This window comes from Pinus tabuliformis, chromosome 9 (genome assembly GCF_031772625.1).
Source record: "Pinus tabuliformis cultivar Carrire ecotype Pingquan chromosome 9, CPIR1, whole genome shotgun sequence".
NCBI classification, from domain to species: Eukaryota; Viridiplantae; Streptophyta; class Pinopsida; order Pinales; family Pinaceae; genus Pinus; species Pinus tabuliformis.
The window spans coordinates 1,108,430,434-1,108,452,702 of record NC_142307.1 but is presented as its reverse complement, the minus strand read 5'-3'; the positions used below and the strand labels follow the sequence as shown (position 1 = coordinate 1,108,452,702).

Sequence of the window (22,269 nt, the reverse complement as noted above, 5' to 3'; positions counted from 1 at the left end):
AGGGGAGAAGTAGTAGATAGAGCAGCTGGTAGATAATATTCATCTTGCTTATTGTTAATAGTGTTAGATTCATACCTGGAATTTTTCTTGCCTTCTTGAATGGTTGTCCTCTTCCCTGATTTCCGACATTCTTTTACCTCTGCCATTTGACTTGCCATTCCTTTGATTGACTTGAGATGGATTTTGATCATCGTCCCGGCGTGAGTCCCTTTTATTAGGGTACTCCTCCCTTGCATAGTGACTCATTTTATTGCAATTGTAACATCATCCTTTTCTTCCACCCTTTGATCCAACCTTTCCTTTGAATTTAGCCCCTGAATTGTTTCTTCTTTTAGTATGATAAGAAAAGGCAGAGGGATACCTTTATGTACGGGTATTTCTTGCTCTTCCATCCTCATTTCTTCTTGAATGAATCTGCCCATTAATTCCTCAAATCCAGGAATTAAGTTATTGTTGAGAAGAGTAGTCCTGAATATATACCATACAGATGGTAGTCCTGCAAGAGTTGTGAGTGTCATTTCCTTGTCAGGAATTACTTCCCCAATAGATAAGAGATCTTTCTTGATCTTGGTGATTCTTGAGAAATATGCTTGCATACTCTCATCTTTGCCCTTATTAATTTCCTTCAGCTTATTTCTAAGAAACAAGACTTGATTTGCATCATTAGCTTTAAATAAACTCACCAATATATTGTAGAGTTCCTTGGAGGTGTTCAGCTCAGAAACATAGGCCACCAAGCGCTTGTTGATAGAGTCCCGGATGGTCTTCCTTTCTTTGACTTCTCCCTTGGTCCATTTGTTCCTAGCAGCAGCGGATGCATTTGATGGAGCTCAACAATTCCGCCTCTCACATGGTCCAACACTTCCTGTTCTTCTAATGTTAGATCGAGACACATATTCCATCCATGATAGTCAGAATTCTCACGGAGTTTGTCTTTAGGAGGGAAGTGTGTTGAGGACCCCATGATTTATTTCAGATAGCCTTGCCAACCTTCTCTTCGGTGATTTCTCTTGCTCTTGCTCTTGCTTGGGCTTTTTCACCTCAACTCCAGTACCATGTTAAATTATGGTATGTTCTATGCTTAGAGCAGTTTACATATTTTTCTTCTTATTAGCCATAGATTAGCAATCACATATACATTAAGTAAAGTGCAAATAGAACATTAAATGATAAACATAAAACAAGCCAAGATAAGAGACGCAAGATGTGGTGGCTAGCCAAGGACAAACCCCAATGCAGGGAAACCCTTTGATCAGTTCTTCTTTTATCTTCAATAGTTCAGCAAAGAGAAATAGTACAAAATCTGAATTCTGTAATTTTATATCAGCAGCAGCAAACCCTAGATCAACAAATTCAAATTGGTCAAACTAGCTGAAATTGACCTCTAAAATACTTGGTCAATTTCTGGTCAACTTGTCCTCGAATAGCCTGAAGAAACAACCGTTGAACAACCCCAAAAGTACAGTCAATTAGCAGATTTCTGAAGTCAACTGCAGCCCTAAACTAGGGCATTCAACACCTCGATTTTCATGCCAAAAATGGCAGCCTGCCTAGGAGAGGCAACCACACCCAATCCGCACTTTTGGAAGGTCAATTCTTGGTCAACGCTAGTCAAAGAGATGACCTGCTGCCCTAGCGTCCTTCTTTCTGTGTCTTCCTTGCCCTAGGATGTCTTCCTTTCAGCCACATGTGAGAGAGAGAGAGAGAGGCTCCTTTTATGCGTAGGAGAGAGAGAGAAGATGAGTGAATTGAATTGTCCAAATGAGGAGAATGCTCCTTGTATTTATATGCAAACATTGAGGTTGAATAGACATGACTATTGGGCTTCTGAGCCTACATAAGTTTGCTGGTCGACCTTCACAATTTGTCCATAATCAAAATAAATTCATATCTCCATAAATACTTATCGGAATTGGATGATCTTTAGATCAACCCTACACCTCTCGATGAGAGGAATCTAGGAAAAATATCAGAACCCATAAATAAGGTGATCCACATGGAGTTTGGCCCTAGTTGCCAATTTTAACAACAAGGGAGTTCTTAGTTGATCCATACACACAATGGAAAGACACTAGTCTCTCATCCTCCCATCAAATTCCAAATTCGAAAACTCTTTCAAAACCATTTTGTTGAATTTACTCTTCTTATCACCTTGAAACTTATTTCTCTAAATCCCAACAATATGAACCTACGGAAGTCCCCCTTGAGTTGGAGGAGAGCTAGCTTGAAGTGAAGAAGAGGGTTGATGAGGTGACTGGGGCCTCCTCTTAGTTGCACTCAAATCGCTCTTGAGATTTTGGACTTTATCTCAAGAAGTTTGAGTTTGTGTGATTAACATTTTGGTATCGTTGTTGAGGATAAAGTCCATTTCCCTGAATACATTTGTAGAGAAGCTATAACTTTGATGAAGGTTTCATTATCGAAGATTTTTACAGATTTTGAAGACTTTGTGCTTGTGAGTTGGGGCAAGCATAATTTCGAAGGCATTGGTGGCTCACCTTAGTGACTCCATTGCTATAAGGCACAAAATTACATTTATTATCAAATTTGAGCCTTCATGTTGGGAAATTGTATGCGATAAAGGATGGTCCCATTTCATGAAGTATATAAAGCTCTTGATGGGAGGAGTATCATGGGTAGTCTAATTAGTGTCCACCACATTGGTGAGAAGATTGTCAAAATTTTGATGGCGACTAATCATTGACCATTTTTCATGTAGATGTATTGAGGTATGTTTCAAAACTCAATGTGGTACATGAAGATGTGATGATGAGGTATTTTTGCATGTTGTTTGGAGGAAAAAAGGGATTGGCTTAAATATTCTCTCAAGCCAAAGAGTATATCATGCATTGCAGTTTTCATTGAAGAATTTCTCAAGCGTTGGGGTCCTAGATTTCAAAGGTATAAATATACCTATGTGGACTTGATGACAGCTCTACAACATGAAGCCCTTCTTGACTGCCTCACATTGATCAAGTTCACAAGGAATATCATGGGCTTATTGATGAAGATTTTTCCCATGCTCCCATGTTGAAGCTAGAACCATCTCAAAATTGCTTTGAAGAACAAGAATTGGATGAAGATAGTGAGTTTTGTGAGCATCTAGTTGAAGCCTGCTGCGATGTAAATTTCTTGATTGGGCTTTGTATTGAAAGAAGAAATGAATTTGATGTTGTATTGAAAGCTTATCAAAGTGATCCTATGGATGTTATTATCTTAGAATTTTCTAAAAGGTACAAGGTAGTGAATTTTCCATGTGTTGTTATAGAAAGAAGTACGGCAGTAAGAAAGACTTCCCAAGCTTGGATCAACCCTTCATCTTGTATAGGGAACTTCTGGAGCTTGACATAGCAAAAGAAGAATGGGGAGACTAAGAAATTTTCCAAACACACTAAAAGAGCATCCCTGTGCCCTTGTTGTGGATGTTGATCAGGAAATCATGTTGGATCAATCCTTTGATGAAGTGCTTGATGAAAAGACTGACCTCACGACAGAGCCAAATCTTCATCAGTCGGGGTTTCTTTGGAGGAAGATGTTTGTGCCTTAAAAGAACAAAGTGAAAGCCATTTATCTCAGATTGAGCCTCAAAAAATTGACATCCAGAAACTTCATGACCATTTGCAAAGACAATTCCACCATAAAGTGTAATATCCAAGTGATGCAAAAATTCTTTTGAGGGTGGGATTCTTGGAATAGAATGATGAAGTGCACAACATATTAACCTGTAGTGTATTAAGCAGAATTATCAATTTTAAAACCATTTATGAAGTATTACTTTGAGTGATTACTTTTCAAATTGTTGTTGTTAAGATATATATCTATTATTTTGTTTATTTAATATATTATTTAATTTATTTTTTGTGGCGTTTTTTTTTAACATAGTCGATTGCTATTTATATTCCCAAAAAAATTGGGAGACTGAGCTCCTGAAGTACAAGATTAAAGCTTGTAGGCAGAGCTTGGAGATGGTTTGTGAAGCAAAATTCTCCTAAGCTTTTGTCATTTCTGACTTGAGGGAAACAAGAGCAAGTGAAGATTCTAACAAACTAAGACAACAGAAAACAGAATCTGCAATACATCTTAATCTATGCTAATATGGCTAATCTGGCGAGCTGTAGATTCATCTGGCTTGCTGTTGGCATCGACATTCTTGAAGCTTGAAGAGCTAGTGCTGGGCGCATTGCGTTTTTCCAGCATGTATTTGTGGATTTCAATTGATTCTTGAGCGTGGCTACATCTGTTGGTTAGTTCGTTGAACTGTTCCTGGAGCGAGAAGATCCTGTGGAGGAAGAGATTGAGGTCTGCCTCGTATTTCTCGCTGGTCATCCTAGCATGAGAGTCATATTTGGAGTCCAGGATTTTTTGGTGCGCTCGGATTTGCTCCAACTTCGTGCCATCCTTTGAGTCCTAAACGCTGTCTTGCTGCTCTATTTGAAGAGAAAGGGTCTATTAAGGGGGAGAACGTTTGATTCAGAGCTACAAACTGAAATGAAGCCAAGATTAAGATCACTCTATGGATCAGGGTATAAAAGGAAATTATCTTTCGAGGATAATGATGGGAGGTGAGGAGGTATCACGATACAAAGGCTAATGGAAGAAAGAGCAAAGGAGCACCGGGAAGGGAAAAGAGAGTGGAAGCGGCGGAGAGCGGGAGAAATCTGTTGAACAGGGGACTGAGAAAAAGCACAAGGGCATAGGACCAAAGCTTCTGAGTGCTGGAAGGAGGGAGGGAGGGCAGATTGAAGAAGAGCAAGCCAATGAGAAGGCAGGACAAAATCACGAGAGGGAGAAGGAAGGAAACACAAGAGACACGGGAGAGTGAACAACCCAAGATCGAGGGCACAAGATTAGTGACAGGATTGAATGGCAGAGATAAAATCGTTGACAGAGATTTGGCAGAAACGGAATGGTGCTGGATCATGTCAGGATATTTCTTGAATTTGCTGCTAAGGTTGGATTCAAAAATGTTGTCACAAATCATGAGGAAAAAATAAAGGGAGATGTTGATGGGATTCAAAGTTGTTGCAGAGGAGATTTCTTTTGGAACGGCTACTAGCTCGGTTGGCACATCTGTCAGCTTCTTTATTGAAGGCGCGGAGCACATGATAAAATCGAAGATCCAAGCTTTGGTGGATTAGAGTTTGGCACCTGCTGATTATTTGTTGAATGAAGAGATTTGAAGCCTTTCGACTGTTGTTCATAAGACTGATTATGGTGGCAGAGTCTCCAAAAACCATTGCTTTAGTAATTCCAAGCTTTTGAAGTTGATTTAGACCTTGGTAGAGTGCTAGCGCTTCTGCCCTATTGTTAGATAAAGGTCCCAATCCCCACTCAAAGGTGGCTATGATATTACCACTGGAATTATAAATGACTCCACCAACACCTGCTACTCCAGGATTGGATTTAGAGGCTCCGTCGAAGAAGAGGTAATGGGAATTGCTGTTTCAGAGCCATTCTGAGAATTCTTCTGGTTTGGTTCTAATTTTCCAGCTGTGACTAGGGGTGTTGGGATGGTCACGGACATTATTTTCGATCTGAGTGCTCCTACTATTGTCTATCATGCTGCCAATAAAGTCTCTTTCTTCAACACAGAGGCCAACAACATCAATTTTCTTTGTGTTCTTAGCAGAGATGGTTTCTAGTGCTAAGCTTTTAGCCTTGCTACAGAGTTGCCTTGTGATGGTCTCCTTGTCTATGAAGATCTTGCAATTCCTTGCAAGCCAAATTTTCAACCGAAGGGCATAGGGGAGAGCATCCCACACCCTTTTAACTATATTATTCTTCTTATGCTGCCAAGGGTAACTCTTCTTCTAGAGGCTTAGGATCTCATCGATGGAATGCTAGGGGTTCTAAGAGGGATGACTATTAGGGGAGATTCCATTTCAGCAAGAAATTGCAAAGGGGCATGAAATGAAAAGATGTTGGGTAGTTTCTTCTGCTTCTTGACAATTTGGGCATCAAAGGGCCCAACTATACCCCTCTTTTGCAAATTGTTAAAGGTGAGGATTCTCCCTTTCAGAAGGTTCCAGATGAAAAATTTAATTTTGGGGATGGCTTCAGACTTCCAAATACTTTTCCAGTGTGTCCAAGGAGGAGCAAGATAGTCCCTATTTCATAAGTATTGGTGGCCAACTTGAATTGTGTAACTAGATCCTGTGGGATCCCAATGAAAACTGTCAATGCCATTTTTGATGATAGGTGCAATGCTGTGGAGATGAGCCTGAAGACTGTCAGAGCTCTTCTTGAGATCTCTGGGGATGGGAGGAAAGCTCCATCCCTTCCAAGTCTGCGAGTTGATGTCCCATTGCGAGATTTGGTCCAAGTAGTGTATTCCTTTGTTGTGAAGGAAGAGGAAGATTTGATCCATACCTGGCTGGCTGCTAATAGGCTGATTCCCCATAATCCTGTCTACTCCAATTTTGACACTGCTGCCTCCCTTGGGAACTTTGGAGATATTTTGCGCCATAAAGGGGATAACTTTTTTGCATAGTTTCCAAGTTTTTGAGTTGTTTCTAGTTGGTATTTTGCTGTCCAAAAGGCCCATATCCAAAGGTCTTCAATTGTCCGTTCTTTTCCCTAGTTAGTTGGCCTTTCATATTGGCCAACACAGCATCGCACCAGTTGAAAATGGTGCCTCAGAAGCAATCTATAGCCATCCGCATTTGGGAACCAGTGGCTATGTGCAAAGCGGCAGCACCGCAAAGTCTGGTAACTGTAAAGGCAATTACCATAAGTTCAGGTCGGGATATGTATTTGATTTCTATCCCCTTCTCCTGGTTTTGATTGTTGCACCACTCTAGCCGGAGACTAGCAAGGGATTGGCCACCCGGCCTAGTCCCGAATAGAGACAGTTGCTCGCCCCTGTTAGGAAAGCCAGTGAGAAAATATATGTCGGAGGGCTCTATCTCGAGCTGGTGTTCTCCGATGTAGAAACAATGATCCTGAATGTTCCACCTTTCAACCAGCCACTCTAAGAATGGCACCTGGGCCCTCATGCCAGGTATGGCCCAGTACTTGTAGAGACCGCATGCCTTTAAAGCATCAATCGAAGGTTGATGACCTATTGCGGCCAAATCGACATCTTCGTGTTCTCTTTCACGCCAATCTAACATGGTGGGCAATCTACACACCAAAAAACATTGATTAGAATTCATTAAATCAAATTTTGATGGTTAGGTTTTGAGTTTGGGTTTTTAAAATCCGCTTTGCGCGGAGTACGCACCCCGCGTTCAGAAAACAGAGCGTGGGTATGCAGCTGTTCTGAAGGTGGGCTGCGTACTCTGACCATTTTCCCATATACGAAAATGTCGGGGTACGCAGGTCACCCATGGGGCACCTGCGTACCCCGAAAAGCAGACCCTAAAACCCCAAACCCTCCAAAAAATCAAACTAAAACTTAAAATGGAATTCTAAACGGATGAAATTGAAGAGGAGGATGTTGTGAAATACCTGAAAGAGATGGCGCTCGATTCTGACGGTCGGATTCTTCGCAAAGTCCACGGGAAGTTTCTTGTCAAAAGCCCTTTTCTCACCCTCAACAGTAAAATGGTAAAAATGACATGGTAAAAAGTCTTTTATAGGTTTTTTGGATAAATGAATGCTAAGTTTGTTTATTTTTCACCATGAAAGGATATTTTTCAATGTATTTTTTCCCATCTTAAACAGGTATGAGTAATGTGTTGTTTTTGTGCAGGACAAAAGGACTTTAGGGTAAAATCATCATTTTTCACGAACCAAGACATCAGAGTCATCTTTTAAGCCCTTTTCTGACTCCTAAAACATGAAAAGATTGCCGAGCGTTTCTTTTACACTCGTTAAAATGGAATTAAAAGACGGTCCTCTTACAGCCCTTTTCTAACCGTAAAAACACGAAAAGATTGCCGGATTTTTTTCGTTTCAAATTCGATACTGGAAATAAAACGACATGCCTCTGATCGCTTTTTACTTTTCAGGTCAAAGGAATTAATCATGAAAGTACTCCTTGGTCACAAGATCAAGCGGTTCTCTCAGGTATTATTTTATACTTTTTCGGGCTTGGGAGACACAAATTTACGAAAAAGTTCAACCTAGAGTCTTCTTTAGTTTTTTTAGACTCTCTAAAATTGAAAAACGCCGAGTTTCTCCTATACTGGACTCGTTAAAATTTCACAGTAAAGGACCTGTTCGATTACAAACAGGAATGGACCACTCCTTCTTAGGGTCCGAATCTAAACTAAGTTGGACTCATCCGAAGGATGAGCTTATAATCAAGCATATGTTATCCTCCTCAAGCTTGTAAAAAACAAAGAGGTACTTGCCAGAAGAGAGAAGAATGAACCTATTTGTTATCCTTTGTTACAGAAGAACCTTATTGCTGCTTTTGGACACGACACTTTTCATTCACCTGGGTTGGGAAATCCTTTGCCTTAAAGCTGATAAAACCACTTTGAAAGTCTTCAACCGTTTCTGGGTATTAACTTTGGGTCAATCGTCGCCAAGCCATCTGTCGTGTCGTTATGTGTTCAAAAGGTCTCTGCAAATAAACCATTCATATGCAAAATACTTGTCATCCATTTTGACCATCCCTGAGTCAGTCCTTACAGCAACATTTCTTCAACTTGAACAATGATTACGTGTTGTGGGCTTGCCTGCAACGGGTCACTTTCTATCGACATCGGCACATTATCTAGAGAGATGACTTAGAAATCGTCAGTACCTTGAAGTCTGCATGCATCAAAGGCAGGTTTCTCGCCTTTGACGACAGTTTACATCATTGACTTTCGATCAAAGGATTCTGTGATGTGTTCGACATCAACCCATTCATTCACATTTCATGGATTGTACTGGGTACTTTGAGAACCATTGACATCATTGGTGGTCTCTCTCACACTTGTTAACAGTTTACATCATCGACTGGTAATCAAGTGGTTTCTACCATGTTCGACATCAACTCATTTATTCGCATGGATAGAATCGTACCAATTCAGGAAGTAGAGATGAAGACCCTGGATCTAGTTTCCACCATCCAGGCTACGAGGAGTTTTGTATTCATTATATAGTAGACTAACCATAAACAGATGGCTACGTCCATACTGTGTCTACAAAAGTCTATGATTGTGATGTACTGCAAAATCATTCTTGTATCAGAGCAGTAGTTAGATTGTTAGTTAAAGTTTTCAATCTGAGTATGGGAATTCCTACCTCAGCGATGATATCATCTTATATATGTATTTTGTGTTGAATATTTGCAGGTTCTAACCGGGCTCTCCGCAAGATACTCCTTGAAATGATAAAGTACTTCACCCTTCCTAGATCATATAAAACCCTAATCTACTACAGGCTTCGCACTTTACGGGGCAATCTGTTACACTAAAAAATGTCACCATGACTATTTGCAGTTAGTATGGCTCCATCCACTGTCATACTATCCTCCTTGGCAAGTCTCATGCCTCTGAGCTTCATGTCAAACTTCAAGAAAGAGAGAAAAGTCATTTAAAGTCAATTATCTCTGGTACGCAGTTTCTCTTAGCCTTACCTGCGTGTACGCAACCCAAGTTCACAATACCTGCGTACTTGTACGCTCTGTATGTAAAGGGGTGGGTGCGTACCCCTGTAAAGGTCAAAAGGCGCCAGTTTCATCTTAAAAAAGTTACTTGTGGTCATTTCTAGAGTCTTCTAGAAGCTTTTTTGACGTGTATGAAGCGCCTCCAGATGGTTCATGTATCCCTACCAAAGAGGAACTTATCCCATCAAGAGGGGAGCTATCCCATCCAAAGAGGGGCTTATCCCATTGATGGTGGACCTGAATAACTTCCTCTAGAGCACTATAAATACAGGCATTGGGCCAAAGGGAGGAGAGGTTGAAAGCTGAACATTCCTAAGGGTAGATGCTGCTGGAATTAGGACTTCCTTGTAGAAGCTTGTGAGGAGAGATTACCATCTTCGCTTGTTTCATTTGGAAGTGGGTGAGCTGATCAGAGTAAAGGAGAACTCTTGTGGACCCTGGGAGGGACTTGCACAACACCAAGGCTCAGGTTGTAATGGTTCCTTTTGTTACCTTTTAATACAAATAAGTCCATTCTTCTCAACAATTTGTTATTTATGAGTTGTTTCATATACTCCTTGGTCTATATGTTAAATATGTTTTATTTTATGTGATATTCAGGTGCTATTTAATTGTTTGATTGTTAGTGAATGCAGGTTTCGAAGAGAAGGAGGAGCTCATCCGGATCAACGAAGCTGGACTACTACAACAGCGTTGGGTTACAGGCAGGATCTAAACACTTGATTTCTCATATTGTAAATGCATATTTAGAGGAGGATTGCTCTTATTTGTCTTGTTTGTCACTAGAAATTCTTAGGCTTCTAGGGAGGTCGGTTGTGTCCGCACTAACGACTCTTTCCGCATGACACCCTCCGACACCCTTAACCATCTTCCCACACATTTTTTTTTGTGTGAGGTTTGTTGGGGTGTGGGTCGGGTCCACTGGACGTGGCCCACCCACGCCCTTAATATGTGGTTTAATGTTTATTTGGCGAGGGTGGAGGGCTCAGTGGGGTGATGGCCACCGAGTCAAACTTTAATTAAATATTTTTGTAAAGCTTGGGGTTAGGCAGGGGTCATGGTTTTGTAAAATTTTTTGTCATGTAGTTTTTTGGGGTGGCGGGGGTCGTGGCCTGCCACCTCATATATATATATATATATATATATATATATATATATATATATATATATATAAATAGGGGGGTAATTTTCAAAGTTTTAGTAAATAAGGGATATTGGGAAAATTAATGAGGCCGCAATTTCGACCGATTTTGGGAGCTAGGTTTCATGCTTCGGGGTCAGTCAAATTGTAGGACACTTAAACCTGGCCCATAACCCAACTTTAACCAAAACTTTGACTGGCTCATTCTCCCTCATACGAGCTCGGATTGACGGACCGTTTGCACCTCCACAATGAGGACGACGAGATCTACATTCTAGTCTTGGGTCAAAGTCATTCTGAGCAGTTTTATTTTCAAGCGTTTATAAGCCCTCTTTGCCCTCTGTGTCTCTAGAGCCACCTGGATCAACATGGTGTTGGGTGTGGAGCATGATTATCATCCTAATTTAGAGGTCTTTGTTTCAGCCAGATGTATACCCCAGGAAGATTGTACACCCCTCCATGCGGGCCTTGTAACAGTATAGTAATTTCTAGTCAATTTGGACTGTTCATTAGGCGGATGATTTGACGGTAGAATTTATGTTTAGTTTATTTTTTTTTTCCATAGAAGGCAACCCCTCTCTTTGTATGAGGGCAATGTATTGAGGCTGTGAAATATATGTGTATTCTCAGAGCGAGAAACAGAGAGGTGAGACTGTGAGAGAAAACAAAGGATATTACAACGGATCTGCTGTAGGTTGTGTCTCTTCATTTTGCTGGATAATAAGAAGGAAGGACTGGCTGTTCAGGGTGGACGTAGCCCAAACTGGGTGAACCATGTATATCTGTGTCTCTCTGGTTTTATGTGTTTGTGTTTTTCCGCATATTATATGTCTTGCATTTCTCTGTCATATAAAAAAAATTTCTAACACGTGGCATGAAGATGGTCCTTTCCCTAATAGCATCATCAAAGCCAAATAGGGCAACACAATCCCGATAAAACTGTATCTCGTGATTGATTTTGCTATGAAGCTCAGGATCAGGTACCATCCTATGAATACAAGAATGGAACCCTTCCATCACCTTACCATCGAAATCAAAGCCGCATTTGTATGAAAATGCGGAGTTGAGGAAGAGTGTTGTTGCATGAATGGGTCGATGAAGCATCTCTATCCACCAACTATCAATCACATCCCATAACATCATATGCCTATCAAGCCCAGCAGAATGCTTGCCTGCATAATAAGAGTGAATGGCCTCCTTGGCCCTATACATGGCCTCATACAAATAAGCCATTGCAGACTTCTCCCCATCTACCAATCTCAGAACCTTTACTATAGGTTCACTAACTAAGCATGCTTCTTCTACTCCCTGCCAAAACGTGTCAGAGTACACCATTTTTGCAATGGCTCTCCCATCGTGTCTCCTGTTGTATCTACAATCATGCCACTCATCAGAAAAAAAACACTTGCTTCAACTTGAACTGGCATCGAAGCAAAGACTAAAGATTATTAATGTTTGTGGAAAAACGTGTGATTGCAAGATGTCGCAACTCCTTGTTTCTAGTGAACCTCCTCATGAAGCTAAGAACAAAAGCATGGTTATAAATAAACTTAGAGACGCTCCTAGCCATATGAACCACATCCTCGATGAAGGAGAGTTTCCCCATATCCTCAGGCAGCAAATCGATACAATGTGCTGCACATGGAGTCCAAAACAATGTGTGATGCCTCTCCATAAGCATCTTGTCAGTAGGCACATAATTAGTTGCATTTTCTATTATGACTTGCACCACATTCTGCACACAAATCTCCCAAATGAACCCATCTAACAACTCACATATAGTTGTTTCATCTTTGATATGTGTTGATGAATCCACTGATTTAATAAACATGGTACCTTTAGGACAATTTACCAAGAAATTTAGAAGGGTCCTAACCTTCCTATCCTATCTATCCAACCATCAGACATCACTGTGCATCCAAAAACTTCCCATGTTTTTTTCAACTCTGCTAATCTAGAGTTGATTTCCTACTTTTTTGCTTAAATAATTGGCCCCCGCAACTCCTCATATGTAGCACTTTTGTACCCTGGGCCAACAACAACAATAACATCACACATTGGCTACCAAAATGGATTGGTTTCGGTGATGTTGAGATGTAAGTCGCTCCAAAAAAGACACCTCCCCATGACTCTATCTGCTTCTTGCTTCTCCTTTTTTCTTAACAATTGATTTTATGCCAGGTTGTGCTCCATGTCCTATTCGTGGAAAAAAAAATGACGAATTCCACTAGCAGTAGCAGGTGATGTTGTGGAGCCCCTCCCACTACCCTCAGCCTCAAAATCAAAAGAAGATATCCTGAAAGATCTACTTGCACGTTCAACCTTGTTTCTTTCTGCCTCTTCCTTCTTTCTGTGTTTTTCATCAATTGCTTCAAGAGATTTTTGTATAAACTTCGGACTAGAAACTGTACAAATCCTCACATCATGTCGAGTGAGTCTAGCCAGATGGTATTTCAATTGCGTAACCCCTTCTGTCATCTTGGTCCCACGCAATTTTCATGATAGATATGCCCAATTTGTCCCACCATCAGGCTCCCTATAATCCCAAAATGGGTCCAAGGCTTTTGGCATATTTGAATTTTGTATTGATCTAACTCAAACCTAGGGCACAAAAAATAATGGAATTAATAAGTAATAACCACCTCATTTTACAAAATAATTCTTTTGCTACATTATTTGAAATGTGAATTCAATGAAAAATGACAATAAGAGGTGCATTTGAATGTTAAAAAAAAATGGATTTTGTTGTCCAAATATGGAGAAAACCCTTGCATTGGCTCAAGGGCATGAAAATCATAGCAAATGAAAAAAAAAAACAAACAAGAAAAATGTTTGTAGGCAAATAGGCAAGCAAGAATAACCCTAAATATATCAAAAAAATCATTAACATAGGGGTTTTTTAGAACATACTTATTAATGGAAGAAATGAAGATTGTCTCATCGTTCTTCAATCTTTGATCAACAAAAAAATCGTTTTTGGTGGCGATAATGACTATTCAACCCTTGATTCCTCCTAGATAGCAAGCACAATGCTCTCCCCTTCCTTCTCCAACAATCAGAAAACAAAAATCAGGAGAAAAAAAAAATGAATTTTTCCTTTTTTAGCCGTGGCACTGCGGTTTTTTCCCTGCCCGACAATATTTTGGGTCATCGTGTGATATTTGCCGAAATATCACCGATATTTTGAAAATATCACGATATTTTCGGGGAGAGAAAATATCGCGATATTTCCTCGGTGATATTTCGCAAAAATATCGTGATATTTGAGAAAATCGGCGATTGTTCGGCGATATTATATACAGTGGGACAGACTGTTTAGAACGCAGTCTATGCAAGATTTGGGAGATGTTTACTGGAGCTTAATGGACACAATTCCATTATAGTTATGGAAGATGAAGTGTTAGTCATGGATGAGTAAGCTCTTCTTTTTGTTTCAGTTGATACTACAAGATAAAGGTGCACCAGTTGTGAAAGAATAATCTTTTAAGCTTGTTACCCCTCTTGTTAGCATGGGTACATACGCAAGAGAGGGTGGAAAAATGATGCGACGCAGTGAGGAAAATGTGTGCCGACAATGAACAGAGAGGCCAAGATGAGGTGTTTTTGCACATCTGCAAGGAGAAGCACCTAGATTCCATGTTAGTGCTTTGTTGGAACAAATTCTTCAAAATATTTCTAGAATGCGCAATCACTTTAAAATTACAATACCATAATCAAATTTGTGTTAATTTCTAATTGTTTTCCAGACAATAAGGAATCTGTCATGAGGTAGAAACTCAAGATCTTGAATTAGATATTCCTACAACATGTCAATATGTAAATGAGGAAAAATAAATTAATCTATTAGTTAAATATTAGTTCCAGGACATAATTAAGAAACTCTATGATGCCCCAGCCAAATTAGAGGATACAAAAAATGATAAAATGCAGTAGGTGGATAACCTTTGTCCTTGAAATAGAGAAGAAGTCTTTGAAAATTTCATCTTGCTAATTATTCTACTAAAGTTTGAAGTCTTGTTCTTGAGCAATGAGAAATTCTCAACCCCTGTGATTCCAAATATCACTCTATTGAAATCCCAAGTGAAAACATTGATATTTCAGAATAAATTTGTTGCGCTAAGTCTGGACAAGAAAGATCATTCCCTTGAACCCTCACATTGGCTCCCTACAACATCAGTGTTTTGTATTTTCTGGAAAGGCCATTAATTCATTTGGTGAGGGTGATCCACTGTGTCTCCAAGAGAAGAGGAACAATTCATAGCTAAAACTTTGAATTTTGTTGGCAGTATGTGGAGCCAGAGAAAGGATACATGTTATATCATTCCTACATCAAAGGCTCAGTCTTTTGTCTTATGATATGGACCAGATTTTTACCAACAAATACATGTAAAGTTTCATACACTCACAGGTGGTAGTAAGGGTTAGATTTCAGATCTGGAGGATTCTCTTGATGATATTTTTGGTCTGCAAATGCCTAGAATTTATTTTAGACTAGCAATGAAGGAAGTTCTAGCCTACTAGCATCGTGATTTCGATGTGTCACTGTTTTGCATGATGGTCAGGCACAGAGGAAAGGGTCATTATACTTGTCAGCTTTGATGGTGTTTTAATTGGTAAAGTGGTCATTCTCATGATTACATGATGAGATGTTGGAGTTATCATGCACTCTCATGAGAAGCACATGTCCCCAAGTAGGAGCCTAATGTTACCCATTAACCTAGCATAGGGGGGATATATATGCCAGATTCAATTCTATACTTTTTGGGAAGAAATGATTTTTAGAACAGATAGAGTGAGGAAGAGAACATTCTAGTAATTGCACACCAGAAACCAACATCATTTGTTTCTTAGAGCCCTGATGATAAATTGTTGCTTACATGTGGTATTGAGGAGGTTGTTAAGCTTAGGAATGTTGAGGCTGGTGAATGTAAACTGACCTATGGTGAAGCCAACAGTGGGTTCATTTCCTGTGGTTGGTTTCAGAGGATAAACATTTTATGTTTCACTGAGTTGATAATGCACCCACATATGGAATCTTAAGGGAAAGGATAGGAATGCTAAAAATGGTCTAATCTGGGTATCACATTTGGTGGAAAAGATATAATCAACATTTATGGGGACAATTCTATTGTCTTTTACTAGAGGCAAAGGGGTTGGACAGACTATTGAGAAGGAAGTCTATGCAATATTTGGGAGATGTTTACTTGAGATTAATGGACACAATGCCTTTATAGTTATGGAAGATGAAGTGTTAGCCATGGATGAGTAGGCTCTTTTGTTTGTTGCAGTTGAGACTGTAGGATAAAGGTGCACTAGCTGTGAAAGAAGAATATTTTAAGCTTGCTACCCCACTTGTTAGCATGGGTACATACATTTTCCAGTGCAACATGTTGGCATTATGTTTTCTGGTATGACTGTATGTTACAGATGTTGTACTTGATGGCAACTCCAGTGGTAAGGCTCTCAGTTTGTTGAAAATTAAGAAGGACGCAGGCAATCGGTTCAGAAAGTACGTCCCCGCAGGTATACCATGCAGAACCCGTGTCCAGGGATGCCGGCCAGCCGTTCAGGAGGTGCGTCTACCCAGTGCACACATTTCAAGGCAGAGAAAAGCACGTGGGGGTTTCTTGTGTGGTATCTAGCCGACGGTTTTATGTTTCTATGGTGTCGGCTCGTGGTATTGTTCCATGTTTTGGGGAGGAGCTTGCCTATATAAAGCAAAGGAGTTCATTTGGATTGAGCAATTGTCTTGGGTTGAATATCTTATTTGGTGAGATCTAGTCCAGATCTAAGAGGGCGAATCTTCTAATGGACTGTGATCTCTATGGCGTATGATCAGATCTGTAGATCTGACTGATTGGGTTTGTCCTAAAGCCTTCATATCATTTATATCTGAAGGGTCGCAGGTTCAGTGAAGAGAAAGTGCGCCGGGACGCAGGTACTGTAAAGAGCAAGTGCGCCGAGACGCAGCACAGTAGAGAGAGAGACCTGCGTGGGGACGCAGGGCGATCAAGGTTCAGGTGCGTCTCTGAAGCAGAAAGACGCGACGCGATAGCGTTTTCAGGTGCGTCTCTGTAGAGAAAGACGCGACGCGATAATATCTTTGGGTGCGTCCCTGAAGCAACAGAACGCAGAGCAGTCAAAGGAACAGTGCGTGGGCACGCAGCAGAGCAGAAGGATATCTGCAGGTGGACGCAGAGTAGCAGAAGGTTAACGGCGTCTGGTCGCAGGCCACAGAAAGAAAAACTGCGTCTTTGTTTTAAGATGTTCTGTTGATTGAATTTCTCTGTTGATAAGGTGTTCTGGGTTGGTTCTGTTATTGCTGATCTGATATCTGTAGTGGTCTATATCTGTTATGTACTTGTTGATCATCTGATGCTTTATGAAAAGAAGTAGGGGGTTGTAGCTCCCTTCCAAGAGTAGACTGGAAAACGAGAAAGAGAGAGAGTTGTAGCTCTCTGCAGGTTGCAGCCTGCGTACTGGTAAAGGACTGCACCAGTACAAAATCATTGTAAAAGAAGTTTCTAAATTGAAAGAAGATAGAGACATATTGCAGCAGGTGGTTTTCACCCACATTGGGTTTCCACCTTACATCTTGTGTTCTTTGGTGTGCCTATCTGTTTTTTTTTATGCTCATTATTTTATGGTACTGACATGCAAAAATAATTCAAAGATCAAATAAGGAAGATTTATTAATTTGCTTGATAATACTGATTCACCCCCCCTCTCAGTATTATTTCCAACAATTGGTATCAGAGCAGGTCCTTCAGAGAAGCTTGATCGCTTGAAGGTAGATCGTTCATCATGAGCAACTACGAGAGAGAAGCATCAATCAGGCCACCGATTTTTGATGGGACAAACTTCAATTATTGGAAGGTAAGAGTTACTGCATATCTTCAATCTCTTGGTACAGAAGTTTGGGACATTGTAGAAACAGGCTATGCTTTTCCTTCAGCTACTCCTACAGATCCAGCTGAGAAAAAGAAGTATGAAACAAATGCAAAAGCAGTCAGTACTTTATTAGGAAGTATATCCCAAACAGAATTCATGAAGGTAATGCACTTCAAATCAGCAAAAGAGATATGGGACAAAATGATCACGAGCTATGAAGGAGATGAACAGGTAAAACAAGCTAAACTTCAAACTCTCAGGATTCAATATGAGACTCTCAAGATGTATAATGATGAAAGTGTGGCTAATTATTTTCTTCGGGTAGATGAGATTGTTAATTGTATGAAAAATTTGGGTGAAGAAATAAAAGAGGCTATAGTAGTTCAAAAGATTCTAAGATCATTATCCCCCAAGTTTGAATCTAAAGTATCTGCAATAGAAGAAAAGGAAAATCTCCGTGTTCTCACTATGTCTCAGCTACATGGAATTCTAACTGCTTATGAAATGAGAAAGGGAGGTCCATCAGACAGAAGGGAAGCTGCTTTTAAGGCATCAGGCAAAGAAGATTACTATGAAGCAAGCCATGTTCCAGAAGAAGAGGAAGAAGAATCAAATTTTGTCAGAAATCTTCAAAGGGGTTCTGGAAGGTTCAGAGGTAAGCTACCTTTCAAATGCTTTGCTTGTGGAAGAGTAGGTCATTATGCTGCAAAATGTCCTTATAAGGATAAAGGAAAGGAACCTGCTAGATGGAACAAGAAACAAAGTGCAAATAAGAAAAGCTACTACACCCATGAAGATAGTGATGGCTTATCAAACAGTGATGAAGATGAACAAGGTAATAAATATACGCTGTTAATGGCATTTGAAGATGATGATTATGAGGATGCTGTAGATGTGGATAATCTCTATGATGAAATTACTAGACTCAAGAGATGTATAGAAGAAAAGAATGTGATCATTGATACTCTACAATTTCAAATTGATGAAAAGGAAAAACATCTTGAAAAACTAGAAGGTGAAATTGTTGGTCTCAGAAAAGAAATTGAGAAAACAAAAGCTATTAATCTTAAGTTTGTCAAAGGATCTGAAACTTTGGATGAGATTATCAATGTGCAGCGGTCTCCTCTAAACAAGACAGGTTTGGGCTATAATGGAGAAACCTCTCAAGCATCCACCTCAAAAAGTTATCTTGATGCAGCAAGAAGAAATGAGCAAAAGAACAATGAAGATAATCAGGTAAAGCAGGGACGAATTACAAACAGAAACTATCAGGGGCAATCCATCTTAAGGGTGAACAAAAGCTACAACCAGCCACAGGTAAAATCTTCTCAGTTTGGTTCAAGAATAGATGAAAATAGAAATTACAATCAGTTGGCTGGTAGATTCAATAACCGCAGAAGCTTCTTCAATGGACAATGCTTTTCTTGCCATAACTTTGGTCACAAAGCAGCTCAATGTGTTGCATATAAAACAATCATGACTAGGGAAGCTCAAAAACAAAGAAGTATGATTACAAAAAGGACCTATAACAACTTTTCGGCTCTTGAAAATGAAGTTGAATTTTCTATTTGCAATAATTTTGGTCATGAAGACTCTGAATGCAGGAGCAGGTTTCAGAAGAAAAAGGAACAAGAAGGAAAAAGGAACAAGCCACAAGCACCAAAACATGGAGAATAAAGGAACCTCAAACAGAAAGATGTGGGATAGCATTTTATGCAGAAGGACAGGAAAATCTATGGTACATTGACAGTGGATGTTCGAAACATATGACAGGTGATAAAGAAAAACTTGAATCTTATTCTACTTTAGAAAAGGGAAAGAAAGTTTCTTTTGGAAATGATACTCCTGCAACTATAAAAGGAAAAGGTATTGCTCCTTTAAAAGAAAAGGTCAAGGCTGGAAATGTTTTGTATGTTGATGGATTGAAGCATAATCTACTAAGTGTCAGCCAGATGTGTGATCAAAGAACCGAGGTTATTTTCAGATCGAATGGATGTCTTGTTCGTGATCTTGATACAGGTAAAACAGTACTCAAAGGCAAAAGAACTCCAAATAATCTGTACATATTTGAAGAAGGACAACAACAATGCTATCTAAGCAAGGATGAAGAGCACTGGTTATGGCATCGAAGGTTGGGACATCTAAGCTTCTCACAAATAAGGAAAGCATGCAAATATCAGGCAGTTCGCGATCTTCCAGATATCAAAATTCCTGACAACACCATATGCAGATCATGTCAGTTTGGAAAACAAACCAGGACTAACTTTCCAGAGAAAGAAGGATCAGCTAGCATGCCTCTTGAGCTAGTACATACAGATACATGTGGTCCATTCAGGAAAAGAACACCTAGAGGAGAGGAATACTTGATATTATTTATTGACGATTTCTCCAGGTTTGTCTGGTTAGGACTTATGAAGCACAAAGATGAAGCATTCGAAAAATTCAAGTCCTTCAAAGCCTTGGTTGAAAATGAATCAGGTCACAAAATTAAGTGCCTCAGATCCGACAGAGGTGGGGAATTTACTTCAAATGAATTTTTCGATTTCTGTGATGAACATGGGATAAGGAGAGAATTCTCTACAGCTAGAACTCCTCAGCAAAATGGAGTTGTTGAAAGAATGAACAGAACAATCCAACAAATGGCTCGTGCTATGCTTGATGAATCAGGAACTCCCGCAACTTTCTGGGGTGAAGCTGCACATGCTGCGGTTATTATTCTCAACAAGACAAATGTCCGGGTGAACAGCACTCAAACTCCTCATGAGCTCTGGAGTGGTAAAACTCCTTCGGTAAAGCACTTCAAAATCTTTGGGAGCAAATGCTATATCAAGAATACTGATGAGCAGCTTGGCAAACTTGAACCTAGAGCAGATGAAGGCATTCTTCTTGGCTATTCTCCACATAGCAAAGCATACAAATGCTACAATAAAAGACTTGGCAGAATTGTTGACAGCATTGATGTAGTGGTTGATGAGAAGGGATATATTCCTAGGCAAGTACATCATGAAGATATAGAAGAAGATGAAGGCTACCCTCAAAGACAGAATGATGAAGAAGAAGAACCCCAAGGAGAACCTCAAGAAGAACCAGAGGAGCAGACAAGAATAGAAGAGAAAACTCCATCCAGATATGTTCAGAAGAATCATCCAGAATCTCAGATTGTGGGGTAGAAAGAAGCAGGTGTACAAACAAGAAGAACAGTTGCAGAAGCCTCAAGCTATTTGGCATTACTCTCCTCTACTGAACCACAAAATGTGAAAGAAGCATGCAAAGATGAATGTTGGGTGAAAGCAATGGATGAAGAACTTGAGCAAATCGAAAAGAACAACACTTGGGAGCTGGTTCCTAGACCAAAGGATAAGAATGTTATCGGAACAAAATGGGTCTTCAAAAATAAATTGAATGAAAATGGAGAAGTAATTAGAAACAAAGCCAGACTTGTTTGTAAAGGGTATGCGCAGCAAGAAGGAATAGACTTTGAAGAAACTTTTGCTCCTGTTGCAAGACTTGAGGCCATCCGAATGTTCCTTGCTCTCTCAAGTTTTCAAAACTTCAAAGTATTTCAAATGGACGTGAAATCAGCCTTTCTGAATGGAGACTTGGAAGAAGAAGTGTACATTGAACAGCCAGATGGGTTCATTCTTGGAAATGATCCAAATCTTGTATGCCGATTGAAAAAGGCTCTCTATGGTCTCAAACAAGCTCCAAGGGCTTGGTACTACCGGTTGGACAAATATCTTCATCAACAAGGTTTCTCAAAAGGTTCAGCAGATAGCAATCTGTATATAAAAGTTGAAAATGACAAATTGCTAATACTTGTTGTGTATGTAGATGACATTATTTTTGGCAGCAATGAAGAAGCTATGAGTCAAAGCTTTGCCTCGGTCATGCAGAAAGAATTTGAAATGTCCTTGCTAGGAGAACTGACATATTTCCTTGGTTTGCAAATCCAACAAAAGGAAGGAGGAATCTTTTTATCTCAAACCAAGTATCTCAAGCAGATTTTGAAGAAATATGGCATGGAAGATGCAAAACCAGTATGTACACCCATGGTCACAAGATGTAGTCTCAGTGCAAATGATGAATCTGCAGTAGTACATCAACCAACCTACAGATCTATGATTGGAAGTTTACTATATTTGACAGGTACCCGACCGGACATCATGCATGCAGTTGGAATAGTTGGAAGATTTCAGGCAAATCCGAAGGAGACTCATCTTCAGGCAGTAAAGAGAATTTTCAAATATCTTCAAGGGACTCAAAATTATGGCTTATGGTATCCTAGAGATACAGATCTTACTCTTCATGCTTATACAGATGCAGATTGGGCCGGAAGCGTGGATGACAGGAAAAGCACAAGTGGTGGTGCGTTCTTTATGGGTTCCAGACTGGTATCTTGGTTCAGCAAGAAACAGAGTTCGATTGCCTTGTCTACAGCTGAAGCGGAATATGTTGCTGCTGCATCTTGTTGCACTCAACTCCTTTGGATGATGCAGACTTTGCAGGATTTTCAAATCACTTGTACACCACCTATCCCCATCTTATGTGATAACACAAGTGCAATCAGCATCTCAACGAATCCGGTTATGCATTCAAAAACCAAGCACATACCAATCAAGTACCATTTTCTCCGGGAACAAGTGCTTGAACAGAAAGTCAAGTTGGAATATGTTCCTTCCAAGGAACAAGTTGC

General features: G+C 39.9%; 1 pseudogene; it reads left to right on the top strand.

Annotated features, from left to right (window-relative positions):
* LOC149152536 (ubiquitin-activating enzyme E1 1-like) overlaps positions 1-22,269 on the top strand; it is an 85,459-nt pseudogene that overhangs the window by 24,920 nt on the left and 38,270 nt on the right.